General features: G+C 41.4%; 1 protein-coding gene and 1 long non-coding RNA gene across 5 annotated transcripts in view; one reads left to right on the forward strand and one right to left on the reverse strand.

Annotated features, from left to right (window-relative positions):
• Positions 1-15,909, reverse strand: part of LOC139539141 (uncharacterized) — a 239,420-nt gene extending 223,511 nt beyond the window's left edge. The window contains exon 1 of the long non-coding RNA XR_011667875.1: positions 15,326-15,909. This is a non-coding gene — a long non-coding RNA (uncharacterized lncRNA). The remainder of the gene's footprint in view (positions 1-15,325) is intronic.
• The window catches only part of LOC139539117 (protein Shroom3-like), a 172,969-nt gene that overhangs the window by 36,884 nt on the left and 119,906 nt on the right, over positions 1-16,179 (forward strand). The window lies entirely within an intron of this gene.

Here is a 16,179-nt window from a genome sequence, read left to right on the forward strand (position 1 = left end):
CATATGACAGTACCATACAACAGTACCATACGACAGTACCATATAACAGTACCATATAATAGTACCATATAACAGTACCATATAACAGTACCATTTGACAGTACCATATGACAGTACCATATAACAGTACCATATAACAGTACCATATAACAGTACCATATAACAGTACCATACAACAGTACCATATAACAGTACCATATAACAGTACCATACAACAGTACCATATGACAGTACCATATAACAGTACCATATAACAGTACCATATGACAGTACCATATAACAGTACCATTTGACAGTACCATACGACAGTACCATACGACAGTACCATACGACAGTACCATACGACAGTACCATATGACAGTACCATACGACAGTACCATATGACAGTACCATATAACAGTACCATATAACAGTACCATATGACAGTACCATATAACAGTACCATATAACAGTACCATTTGACAGTACCATATGACAGTACCATATAACAGTACCATATGACAGTACCATATAACAGTACCATATGACAGTACCATATAACAGTACCATATGACAGTACCATACGACAGTACCATACGACAGTACCATATGACAGTACCATATAACAGTACCATATGACAGTACCATATGACAGTACCATATAACAGTACCATATGACAGTACCATATAACAGTACCATACGACAGTACCATATGACAGTACCATATAACAGTACCATATAACAGTACCATACGACAGTACCATATAAAAGTACCATACAACAGTACCATATAATAGTACCATATGACAGTACCATATGACAGTACCATATAACAGTACCATATAACAGTACCATATAATAGTACCATATAACAGTACCATATAACAGTACCATTTGACAGTACCATACGACAGTACCATATGACAGTACCATATAACAGTACCATACAACAGTACCATATGACAGTACCATACAACAGTACCATACGACAGTACCATATAACAGTACCATATAATAGTACCATATAACAGTACCATATAACAGTACCATTTGACAGTACCATATGACAGTACCATATAACAGTACCATATAACAGTACCATATAACAGTACCATATAACAGTACCATACAACAGTACCATATAACAGTACCATATAACAGTACCATACAACAGTACCATATAACAGTACCATTTGACAGTACCATACGACAGTACCATACGACAGTACCATATGACAGTACCATACAACAGTACCATACGACAGTACCATATAACAGTACCATATAACAGTACCATACAACAGTACCATATAACAGTACCATATAACAGTACCATACAACAGTACCATATGACAGTACCATATAACAGTACCATATAACAGTACCATATGACAGTACCATATAACAGTACCATTTGACAGTACCATACGACAGTACCATACGACAGTACCATATGACAGTACCATACAACAGTACCATACGACAGTACCATATAACAGTACCATATAATAGTACCATATAACAGTACCATATAACAGTACCATTTGACAGTACCATATGACAGTACCATATAACAGTACCATATAACAGTACCATATAACAGTACCATATAACAGTACCATACAACAGTACCATATAACAGTACCATATAACAGTACCATACAACAGTACCATATGACAGTACCATATAACAGTACCATATAACAGTACCATATGACAGTACCATATAACAGTACCATTTGACAGTACCATACGACAGTACCATACGACAGTACCATATGACAGTACCATACGACAGTACCATATGACAGTACCATACGACAGTACCATATGACAGTACCATATAACAGTACCATATAACAGTACCATATGACAGTACCATATAACAGTACCATATAACAGTACCATTTGACAGTACCATATGACAGTACCATATAACAGTACCATATGACAGTACCATATAACAGTACCATATGACAGTACCATATAACAGTACCATATGACAGTACCATACGACAGTACCATACGACAGTACCATATGACAGTACCATATAACAGTACCATATGACAGTACCATATGACAGTACCATATAACAGTACCATATGACAGTACCATATAACAGTACCATACGACAGTACCATATGACAGTACCATATAACAGTACCATATAACAGTACCATACGACAGTACCATATAAAAGTACCATACAACAGTACCATATAATAGTACCATATGACAGTACCATATGACAGTACCATATAACAGTACCATATGACAGTACCATATAACAGTACCATACAACAGTACCATATAACAGTACCATATAACAGTACCATACAACAGTACCATATGACAGTACCATATAACAGTACCATATAACAGTACCATATGACAGTACCATATAACAGTACCATTTGACAGTACCATACGACAGTACCATATGACAGTACCATATGACAGTACCATACGACAGTACCATACGACAGTACCATATAACAGTACCATACAACAGTACCATATGACAGTACCATATGACAGTACCATATAACAGTACCATATAACAGTACCATATGACAGTACCATATAACAGTACCATTTGACAGTACCATACGACAGTACCATACGACAGTACCATACGACAGTACCATATGACAGTACCATATGACAGTACCATACGACAGTACCATACGACAGTACCATATGACAGTACCATACGACAGTACCATATAACAGTACCATACAACAGTACCATATAACAGTACCATATGACAGTACCATACGACAGTACCATACGACAGTACCATATAACAGTACCATATAACAGTACCATATAACAGTACCATACAACAGTACCATATAACAGTACCATATAACAGTACCATACAACAGTACCATATGACAGTACCATATAACAGTACCATATAACAGTACCATATGACAGTACCATATAACAGTACCATTTGACAGTACCATACGACAGTACCATACGACAGTACCATATGACAGTACCATACGACAGTACCATATGACAGTACCATACGACAGTACCATATGACAGTACCATATAACAGTACCATATAACAGTACCATATGACAGTACCATATAACAGTACCATATAACAGTACCATTTGACAGTACCATATGACAGTACCATATAACAGTACCATATGACAGTACCATATAACAGTACCATATGACAGTACCATATAACAGTACCATATGACAGTACCATACGACAGTACCATACGACAGTACCATATGACAGTACCATATAACAGTACCATATGACAGTACCATATGACAGTACCATATAACAGTACCATATGACAGTACCATATAACAGTACCATACGACAGTACCATATGACAGTACCATATAACAGTACCATATGACAGTACCATACGACAGTACCATATAAAAGTACCATACAACAGTACCATATAATAGTACCATATGACAGTACCATATGACAGTACCATATAACAGTACCATATAACAGTACCATATAATAGTACCATATAACAGTACCATATAACAGTACCATTTGACAGTACCATACGACAGTACCATATGACAGTACCATATAACAGTACCATACAACAGTACCATATGACAGTACCATACAACAGTACCATACGACAGTACCATATAACAGTACCATATAATAGTACCATATAACAGTACCATATAACAGTACCATTTGACAGTACCATATGACAGTACCATATAACAGTACCATATAACAGTACCATATAACAGTACCATATAACAGTACCATACAACAGTACCATACAACAGTACCATATAACAGTACCATATAACAGTACCATACAACAGTACCATATAACAGTACCATTTGACAGTACCATACGACAGTACCATACGACAGTACCATATGACAGTACCATACAACAGTACCATACGACAGTACCATATAACAGTACCATATAACAGTACCATACAACAGTACCATATAACAGTACCATATAACAGTACCATACAACAGTACCATATGACAGTACCATATAACAGTACCATATAACAGTACCATATGACAGTACCATATAACAGTACCATTTGACAGTACCATACGACAGTACCATACGACAGTACCATATGACAGTACCATACGACAGTACCATACGACAGTACCATATAACAGTACCATATAATAGTACCATATAACAGTACCATATAACAGTACCATTTGACAGTACCATATGACAGTACCATATAACAGTACCATATAACAGTACCATATAACAGTACCATATAACAGTACCATACAACAGTACCATATAACAGTACCATATAACAGTACCATACAACAGTACCATATGACAGTACCATATAACAGTACCATATAACAGTACCATATGACAGTACCATATAACAGTACCATTTGACAGTACCATACGACAGTACCATACGACAGTACCATATGACAGTACCATACGACAGTACCATTTGACAGTACCATACGACAGTACCATATGACAGTACCATATAACAGTACCATATAACAGTACCATATGACAGTACCATATAACAGTACCATATAACAGTACCATTTGACAGTACCATATGACAGTACCATATAACAGTACCATATGACAGTACCATATAACAGTACCATATGACAGTACCATATAACAGTACCATATGACAGTACCATACGACAGTACCATACGACAGTACCATATGACAGTACCATATAACAGTACCATATGACAGTACCATATGACAGTACCATATAACAGTACCATATGACAGTACCATACGACAGTACCATATAAAAGTACCATACAACAGTACCATATAATAGTACCATATGACAGTACCATATGACAGTACCATATAACAGTACCATATGACAGTACCATATAACAGTACCATACAACAGTACCATATAACAGTACCATATAACAGTACCATACGACAGTACCATATGACAGTACCATATAACAGTACCATATAACAGTACCATATGACAGTACCATATAACAGTACCATTTGACAGTACCATACGACAGTACCATATGACAGTACCATATGACAGTACCATACGACAGTACCATACGACAGTACCATATGACAGTACCATATAACAGTACCATACAACAGTACCATATAACAGTACCATATAACAGTACCATACAACAGTACCATATGACAGTACCATATAACAGTACCATATAACAGTACCATATGACAGTACCATATAACAGTACCATTTGACAGTACCATACGACAGTACCATACGACAGTACCATATGACAGTACCATATGACAGTACCATATGACAGTACCATACGACAGTACCATACGACAGTACCATATGACAGTACCATACGACAGTACCATATAACAGTACCATACAACAGTACCATATGACAGTACCATATAACAGTACCATATAACAGTACCATATGACAGTACCATATAACAGTACCATATAACAGTACCATATGACAGTACCATATGACAGTACCATATAACAGTACCATATGACAGTACCATATAACAGTACCATATGACAGTACCATATAACAGTACCATATGACAGTACCATATAACAGTACCATATGACAGTACCATACGACAGTACCATATAACAGTACCATATGACAGTACCATACGACAGTACCATATGACAGTACCATATGACAGTACCATATAACAGTACCATATGACAGTACCATATAACAGTACCATACGACAGTACCATATGACAGTACCATATAACAGTACCATATAACAGTACCATACGACAGTACCATATAAAAGTACCATACAACAGTACCATATAATAGTACCATATGACAGTACCATATGACAGTACCATATAACAGTACCATATGACAGTACCATATAACAGTACCATATGACAGTACCATATGACAGTACCATATAACAGTACCATATGACAGTACCATATAACAGTACCATACGACAGTACCATATGACAGTACCATACAACAGTACCATATAATAGTACCATATGACAGTACCATACAACAGTACCATATAATAGTACCATTTGACAGCACTCCTTAGTCACATATTGTCCTGAGTTCTATAATGACCTCACCCCCCTCAGCTCCTTAGTCTCATATCGCCCTGATATCTATAGTGGTCATGCTTCAGCACTAACGATAACAGGCCAGGGGGGTGTTGCTGGGGTCTGGTGTGTGTGTGTGTGCGTGCTCGCTGGATGGAGGGATCATGGCTGAACTCCCCAGGCTCTTCTGTTATCTCCACAACAGCAGCTCTGTGATATGATTGACACCCTCGGAGGGTAAAAATAGGAGCTCAGGCTGGCTAACCTTCTGTACCCACTAGACTAGATCAGCTGTCTGTTACAGGTACATCTAACCTTCTGTACCCACTAGACTAGATCAGCTGTCTGTTACAGGTACATCTAACCTTCTGTACTCACTAGACTAGATCAGCTGTCTGTTACAGATACATCTAACCTTCTGTACTCACTAGACTAGATCAGCTGTCTGTTACAGGTACATCTAACCTTCTGTACCCACTAGACTAGATCAGCTGTCTGTTACAGGTACATCTAACCTTCTGTACCCACTAGACTAGATCAGCTGTTTGTTACACAGACATCTAACCTTCTGGACCCACTAGACTAGATCAGCTGTCTGTTACAGGTACATATAACCTTCTGGACCCACTAGACTAGATCAGCTGTCTGTTACAGGTACATATAACCTTCTGTACCCACTAGACTAGATCAGCTGTCTGTTACAGATACATCTAACCTTCTGTACCCACTAGACTAGATCAGCTGTCTGTTACAGATACATCTAACCTTCTGTACCCACTAGACTAGATCAGCTGTCTGTTACAGATACATCTAACCTTCTGGACCCACTAGACTAGATCAGCTGTCTGTTACAGATACATATAACCTTCTGTACCCACTAGACTAGATCAGCTGTCTGTTACAGATACATATAACCTTCTGTACCCACTAGACTAGATCAGCTGTCTGTTACAGGTACATCTTGCTGCACATCAGAATTACTGTTTCATCCATATTCACATTAGGATAGGATCAGGAATTTAGGTTTGCTAAAGGAAGATATTTTATAGAAGCTATTTTAACATGCTAAATCAACGCTTCCCAAAACCCTTTCGTCATTGGGGAACACCCCACACATTTTGCCACGGGCTGAAGCCAGAACTCCAGACTAATATTTTTCACTGGTGGTACTAGTGCCACTAAGGGACCAAACAGGCCATGATTTGGTCGGAACCAGTTCTTGTTTTCCTTCCGGCGTCACGCAATAGAAAACATTAGTATCCTGGCAACAGGCGGGTGTTGTAAAGTCATTCCCAGCGTTATTAAAACGTGTATTAGGACCACTGTGATTGTAGAAGACGGTTGTTTCATCATCCACTCCTGAGGATCAGAGAGAGGACACCCTTCAGGTCTGGATTACAAAACGCTCTACTTTACCCATTCGTTCAGTCATATAGCATGCTGGGATGACGGGTAGCAAGTAATGTGTGGAGCGAGTAGTGGGCGAGTAGTTTTCGTTGGTATTTATTATGGATCGTCATTAGTTCCTTGCTAAGGCAACAGTTACACTTCCTGGGGTTACACGTATCTACAATACAACAGCCATGTGTACTTGTGTGTGGAGTGTGTGTCTTATCATGTGTATGTGTGTCTGTTAAACTCTTTCTGTGAGCTATTTTATCATCATTTATAGGCAATTTTATATTTAACTTTACTTGAGTGTATCGACAGATGGCCTGTACAGGTCCGTGACGATGCACTCGTCTTTGTGGTTGTTTTTGTAGCCTATTTTAGCTCTTTACAGAACACATCGCCTTATTGGACTTTTTCAACTTTAAGCTTGCCCTGCTAGCTGTAGCTAGCCTGCTTTGTTGTTAGCATTATGGCCACCGATGACTATCCAATGGATATCAATGGCTAGCCATTGACTGTTCAATGCTACCGCTGTGAAATGTTCACTAACCAGAGGGACAGAGTGGAAGACCGAGCACATAAGGAACAGGGAGGGGTATGTGTGTAAAAAGTGCCTTTGGTGTGACCGGATGATGGATGATATTGGGTCGCTGCAGAAGGACGTTCAGCGGCTATCCGATGAGCTGAAGCAGATGGAGAACCTCGTTGACGAGTTCACCAATGTAGCTCTACCCCAGGCTAAACGATCTGTCCCACTTCTCGGAGCAGGGGGCTTGTTCTACTTCACGTCACCACAGAGACTGGGCCGAGGTGGTTAAGCGAACGAGCCCGAGGGAGCTGTAACCTGGGCGGTCCTTTCTTCAAATCAAATTTTATTGGTCACATACACGTGTTTAACAGATTATTGCGGGTGTAGCGAAGCACCCTCCTCTCTCCTAGGCTCGACCCCCCCCCCCCCCACCCCTCTCTCCTTCTAGGCAACAGAGCTCCTCGCTGCACCGTGCACCTCTCTCAATGATTGTTGGGGTAAGCTCCATGTGCCCTAGAGCTCTCTCTCGGAGCTCAGCCATCTCAGGCCACTGGCTCCGTGCGACCTGGAAATCCACGACCTCCCCCTCCCAAGATAGCCATCGTTCGGAGTTCCATCGTACGGAGTTCCATCGTACGGAGTTCCATTGTATGGAGTTCCATTGTATGGAGTTCCATTGTATGGAGTTCCATTGTACGGAGTTCCATTGTACGGAGTTCCATTGTTCGGAGTTCCATCGTACGGAGTTCCATCGTACGGAGTTCCATCGTACGGAGTTCCATCGTACGGAGTTCCATCGTACGGAGTTCCATTGTACGGAGTTCCATCGTACGGAGTTCCATCGTACGGAGTTCCATGAGGTCGAAGGAATTGTACGTGGAGCTCAGAGACAGGATTGTATTGAGGCACAGATCTGGGGAAGGGTACCAAAAAATGTCTGCAGCATTGAAGGTCCCCAAGAACACAGTGGCCTCATCATTCAACCTCCAAGACTCTACCTAGAGCTGGCCACCCGGCCAAACTGAGCAATCGGGGGAAAAGGGCCTTGGTCAGGGAGGTGACCAAGAACCCAATGGTCACTCTGACAGAGCTCCAGAGTTCTTCTGTGGAGATGGGAGAAACTTCCAGAAGGACAACCATCTCTGTAGCACTACACCAAGCAGGCCATGGTAGAGTGGCCAGATGGAAGCCACTCCTCAGTAAAAGGCACATGACAGCCCACTTGGAGTTTGTCAAAATGCACCTAAAGCACTCTCAGACCATGAGAATGCCAAGAGTCACGTCTGGAGGGGAGTTTATCACCCTCCTTCAGCCCTCCCAATTGCTCTTAAAAAATTGTCTGACTTGCTGTCTAATTATGCTGAATCTGAATTATAAATATTCGGTGATCTTAACTTGGATTGGTTGATGTCAGTATCAGATAGACTGAATGATATTTATACTGAGCAAAATTTAACTCAACTTATAACTAAACCATCCCACCCCAACTTAAAACACCCTGAAAAATAAATTATATTGGATATAATTCTGACAAAAGTATCCAGCCAATGGAATCTTTGCTAACGAGCTCAGTGACCATTATCCCATTGCATGCAGTAGAGATACTAAGCTATCTAAATTGTGTTTGTGCATTATTACAAAGATACAACTTTCAATGAGCAACATTTCCTGTATGACAATGAGCAACATTTCCTGTATGACCTGGGGTTGTATGATAGGGAGGGTGTGTCCCTCTATCTCTGATTCGGATGTTTTACCTTTCTGTTTACCTTTCGTTCCCGAGTGGCGCAGCGGTCTAAGGCAGCGGTCTAAGGCACTGCATCTCAGTGCTAGAGGCGTCACTACAGACACTGGTTCGATCCTGGGCTGTATCACAGCCGGCCGTGATCAGGAGCGTCGTCCGGATTTGTAAATAAGAATTTGTAAATCATTCTGACCTAGATAACTACTGCCCAATTTCTAAACTATCTTGCCTTGCAAAAATATTAGAATCACTGGCAAACTCCCTTGTACAAGCTGAATAACTTATATGCTCGCTTCGAGGCAATGAACACTGAAGCATGCTTGAGAGCATCAGCTGTTCCGGATGACTGTGAGTAAGACCTTCAAACAGGTCAACATTCACAAAGCTGTAGGGCCCGACGGATTACCAGGACGTGTACTCCGAGCATGCGCTGACCAACTGGCAAGAGTCTTCACTGCCATTTTCAACCTCTCCCTGTCTGAGTCTGTAATACCAACATGTTTCAAGCAGACCACCATAGTCCCTGTGCCCAAGAACACTATGGTAGCCTGGCTAAATGACTGCCGACCGGTAGCACTCATGTCTGTAGCCATGAAATGCTTTGAAAGGTTGGTAAACCATTATCCCAGAAACCCTAGACCCACTCCAAATTGCATACAGATCCCCAGATGATGCAATCTCCATTGCACTCCACACTGCCCTTTCTCACCTGGACAAAAGGAACACCTATGTGAGAATGCTATTCATTGACTACAGTACATAGGTAGCTACCATAGTGCTCACAAAGCTCATCACTAAGCTATAGACCGTGGGACTAAACACCCTCCTCTGCAACTGGATCCTGGACTTCCTGACGAGCCGCCCCCAGGTGGTGACGGTAACGGTACAGTGGGCCCACGGTTCGGTATGTATCACGGTTTGTGGGCCACGGTAACGGTACGGTGTCGGTATCTTTATATTTAAGAAAAGTGTGCGCTTGTATGACTCTCATACAGGGGACGAGTTTGCAAAATGTAGCTCTTCATCTCCCAATCCAGTACATAGTGAAACGTCACTGAGAGGTAGCTTCCAGTACATAGTGAACCGTCACAGAGAGGTAGCTTCCAGTACATAGTGAACCGTCACAGAGAGGTAGCTTCCAGTACGTAGTGAACCGTCACAGTGAGGTAGCTTCCAGTACGTAGTGAACCGTCACAGAGAGGTAGCTTCCAGTACATAGTGAACCGTCACAGTGAGGTAGCTTCCAGTACATAGTGAACCGTCACTGTGAGGTAGCTTCCAGAACATAGTGAACCGTCACAGTGGGGTAGCTTCCAGAACATAGTGAACCGTCACAGTGAGGTAGCTTCCAGTACATAGTGAACCGTCACAGTGAGGTAGCTTCCAGAACATAGTGAACCGTCACAGTGAAGTAGCTTCCATAACATAGTGAACCGTCACAGAGAGGTAGCTTCCAGTACATAGTGAACCGTCACAGTGAGGTAGCTTTGAGTTGCTCTGGTGGTCCAACTATCAATGGAGAGAGCTAGATAGGGTGTCTGTGTCAATTCGTTTTCAATTTCTCTCTGAGATGTTTCATAGAGTTTGGGAATTACTTTGCTGCTGAAATGTGTGGGAGGGGACATTGTAATGCTGTTAAAAAAAGTAACCACCGAATGTGGCTGCAAATCTTTGGCTATGAATACTCCCACTGCTTTCGTTATTTTGTGATGTTTTTCTGAATTTGTCGTAAATTATAGTTGGAAGGCAACAGCGAGTGATTGTTGTGTTTTCGCTAACGAGTGGACTCTCCTTGCTCCAGCTCCACCGGCAAGGGATACGGCCGGGTGATGGCGACGTAAATGACACATCATGTTAGAAGTGTTTCCACTCGAGTAGCGTAGAAGTGTTTCCACTTGACAGTGACAAAGCAATGCTTGCAGACTGTACTTTGTTTGTTTACTGTCTTCTTACCCATGTCATTGTATTGAACGCTGAATCCAAAATGTTCCCACACAGCGGATTTGAAAGACAGCGGTGCCTCTTCAAATTTGCTTCTCTCTGTCTCACTAGCGCTTGCCATTGTCACATTGGAGCTGAGAGAATATTTGTTTTTAGTTTCCCCTCTCTTCACGGGGCCCCTTTAGGGAGGTTTCCTACTGAGATGTCATTGCAAATTGTCCATTGGTTGTTTAAGGAGGAGTTGGTTGCATTCACTGCGGTTGCCACATTTTTAGACATTGCTGTGGAGTAAAGTTTGTCAGCCTTGAGGATCCCCCTAATAGCCTGGGGCCCCAAGCAGTTGCCTGCCTTGCCTGTTCACAAGCTGCGCGTCTGGTTCTGTGGATCTGAATGTACAATGTGCGTGTAGTCTCCAGCGCAATAAGCACGTTTTGGAAATTATAGGAAAATGACAAGCATATCGTAATTCCACGGTTCACGCGTGCGTATTGAACCGTAGGGGGCGTACCGAACGGTTCGACAACATACTGTGTACCGTTACATCCCTAGTAGGTAACAACAGATCCGCCACGCTGATCCTCAACACGGGGGCCCCTCAGGGGTGCGTGCTCAGTCCCCTCCTGTACTCCCTGTTCACTCATGACTGCACGGCCAGGCACGACTCCAACACCGTCATTAAGTTTGCCGATGACACAACAGTGGTAGGCCTGATCACCGACAACGATGAGACAGCCTATAGGGAGGAGGTCAGAGACTTGACCGTGTGGTGCAAGGACAGCAACCTCTCCCTCAACGTGATCAAGACAAAGGAGATGATTGTGGACTACAGGAAAAGGAGGACCGAGCATGCCCTCATTCTCATCGACGGGGCTGTGGTGGAGCAGGTTGAGAGCTTCAAGTTCCATGGCGTCCACATCACCAACAAACTAACATGGTCCAAGCACACCAAGACAGTCATGAAGAGGGCACGACAAAACCCATTCCCCCTTAGAAGACTGAAAAGATTTGGCATGGGTTCTCACATCCTCAAACGGTTTTACAGCTGCACCATCGAGAGCATCGTGACGGGTTGCATCACTGCCTGGTATGGCAATTGCTTAGCCTTCGACCGCAAGGCGCTACAGAGGGTAGTGCGTACAGCCCAGTACATCACCGGGGATAAGCTTCCTGCCATCCAGGACCTCTACCAGGCGGTGTCAGAGGAAAGCCCTAAAAATTGTCAAAGACTCCAGCCACCCTAGTCATAGACTGTTCTCTCTGCTACCGCACGGCAAGTGGTACCGGAGCGCCAAGTCTAGGTCCAAGAGGTTTCTAAACAGCTTCTACCCCTTCTACCCCTAAGACTCCTGAACATCTAATCAAATGGCTACCCAGAATATTTGCATTGACCCCGACCCCTTCTACGCTGCTGCTACTCTCTGTTTATTATCTATGCATAGTCACTTTAATAACTCTACCTACATGTACATATTACCTCAATTACCTCGACACCATTGCTCCCGCACATTGACTCTGTACCGGTATCCCCTGTATAAAGCCCCGCTATTGTTATTTTACTGCTGCTCTTTAATTATTTGTTATTCTTATCTCTTATCATTGTGGCACGATAGGCATTTTTCATGCTGAGGGCAGTCAGACTGACGACTATGGGATAAAAAAACATTTTTCTTGTCCCGCAGATTATTTGGAAACGATCGTCTTTCTGTTTTGTATGTGTTAGCCTACCTGTTGTATTAAAATTATGAATTACATTTTTTGGGCATTATTCACCCTCAGAATTCGCTGCTTCAATTTCAGTAGCCTACCTCTCCTAGTTGGGCGTGAGAGTTCAAGTCTGCCTAGTATGTGTGGTCTCATTGAAATAGAGTCGGCTGCCTACATGGATGGAGAATCACGTGGCAGTTAACTTGAATATGAAATTAACTTAAATATGATTAGACTATGAAATGAACTTATATTTGATTAGACTGTAGTTTACTACAGTGTCTGTAAAATTGCTGGGACCATTGCTGGCAAGTGAGCTGCTTCACATACGCCTAAAATAACATTGCAGGGATTGTGGTTGGGTGCTGTATGAAAAGCTGAGGGTGAAGATATCAGTCCCACTCAGACCTCTCCACCGGGGTTCTCCAACCCTGTTCCTAGAGAGCTTCAGTCCTGTAGGTTTTCACTCCGATCGTAATTTCACTTCAACCCTAACTAACCTGATTCAGCTCATCAACCAGCTTAATTATAACAAAGATTAGGGTTGGAGCGAAAACCTACAGGACAGTAGCTCTCCAGAAACAGGGTTGGAGAGCCATGCGCTACACTATACTTGCTTGGTTTGTCACATAAACTGAAATTAGGTGAACTATTGGAATTTTAGCAACCAGGAAGTGGCAGAGCGATTACAGCATAGTGCACCTTTAAATAAAAAATATTATTTTCATGTTGTGATTCAAAATATTTTCATGTGCAACCTAATCCAGTGATTGTCATGCATGTTGGGTTGACAATTAGGCTATTGTTGATATACAGTGGTTCTTCCTTTAAAAGTTGCGTCATACTGCGGTACACCTTGCGTGCTGCTGCAGCATTCTGTGGCACGTCATTTAATTGTCAGACATTTGTTCTGTTACTGCAAGTTATTGCTAGTTTTACCACCAGAGGGCATCTTTGAGAAGCATTTGATAGTATTCCGTATTGGCATTATGAGAGAATTTAAAACCTTTTTTGTAGTAACATAGTATATGGGATTGATTTTAAGAAATGTGGCTTAATTAATTTTATTCATATTATGGTGTTTGTAGTCAGAGAAAAACAAAAAACGAAACCCTCAGGGTTTCCGTTAGGATTGAATGGAAAATATGGCGCTGTACGACGTGACGGTCGGGAGTAGGCTACAGGATTGTACAACGTGACGGTCTGGAGTAGGCTACAGGATTGGAGGATTCTACATTGTTTGCCTTCATTAACCTTTCACGAGTCACCAACCCTGATCCGGGAGCACCCCCCACTCCCCCCCCCCACTGAGTAGCATAGCTAGCATAGCGTCACAAGTAAATTGTAGCATCTAAATATCATTAAATCACAAGTCCAAGACACCAGATGAAAGATACAGATCTTGTGAATAAAGCCACCATTTCAGATTTTTTAAATGTTTTACAGGGAAGACACAATATGTAAATCTATTAGCTAACCACGTTAGCAAAGGACACCATTTTTTTACTCCCAACAGTTTTTTCCTGCGTCAGTAGCTATCACTAATTCGACTAAATAAAAATATATATAGCCACTAACCAAGAAACAACTTCATAAGATGACAGTCTGATAACATATTTATGGTATAGCATAGTTTTTTTTGGAAAAATTTGCATTTTTCAGGTATAAATCACAGTTCTACATTGCAGCTGCAATCTGAAATAGTGCCGACCCAGCCAGAACAATTACAGAGACCAACGTCATATAACTAATTACTCATCTTAAAACATTTCAGAAAAATACACAGCGTACAGATATTGAAAGCCCAACATCTGGTGAATCCAAACAATATTTCAGATTTATTAAATGTTTTATAACGAAAACAAAATGTAGCGCTAAATTAGCATAGCTATACCAGGCAGATTCGGCTGGGCGCCCACGGCCAGTTCACATGCACAACAGATATGAAATAACATCGTAAATTGGGTCTTACTATTGCTGATCTTTCATCAGAATGTTGATCAAAGTGTCCTTTGTCAAGATGAGTCGTTGGTTCCGTTCAGAATTGTTCCTTTCCCACTCCATTTAGCACAGGTACTGGTCGAGTGGCACGGATCTCTCAAACGTAAATAAAATCAGACAACGGAACACCGCAAAACTCCCGAAAAAATTCAAATAATCTGATTAAACTATATTGAAAAAACATACATTACGATGATCTGGTCACATGTATCAAACAAACATCGAGACGGAGATAGTTTTCATCCATAATGGCCGCACAACAGAAGACAATCGCAGCTACAAGTCGCACGATTTAGAGAACCGGAAGTTGTCGGTCACGCCAAAGAATTAGCTCTCATTTCACGTCAGTCCCAGATAAACAAGATATTTTTCCTCTGACGTCCTCTTGACACCCAGAGGAAGGCCAATGAGGTGTGTTTCGGGTCATAGGGGGCACGACCATATATAGGCAGAGCGTTGAAGCTGGCATACACATCTTGCTTTTTTCTTCTTGGTCATGGAAAGTGCTGTCAAATGACTTCTGTATCACTCAGAGACAAAATTGAAACGGTTTTAGAAACTAGAGATTGTTTTCTTTCCAATGGTATTATTTATATGCATATAGTAAGAGCAATAATTGAATAAGAGGCAGTTTAATCTGTAGAGCAAATTATGCTAATGGAAAAATAGCACCCCCTGTATTCTCAAGAAGTTTAAGCAACTTTGTTCCAATATTTCTGTAAATCAGTGATATTTATTCCAATAGTAATTCGTTATGGATCCATAACTAAATCAACATCTGCATTTTGAAAGAGTATTTTTTTTTTTATTATACCTTAGTATTTT

This window comes from Salvelinus alpinus, chromosome 1, assembly GCF_045679555.1.
Source record: "Salvelinus alpinus chromosome 1, SLU_Salpinus.1, whole genome shotgun sequence".
Classification (NCBI taxonomy): domain Eukaryota; kingdom Metazoa; phylum Chordata; class Actinopteri; order Salmoniformes; family Salmonidae; genus Salvelinus; species Salvelinus alpinus.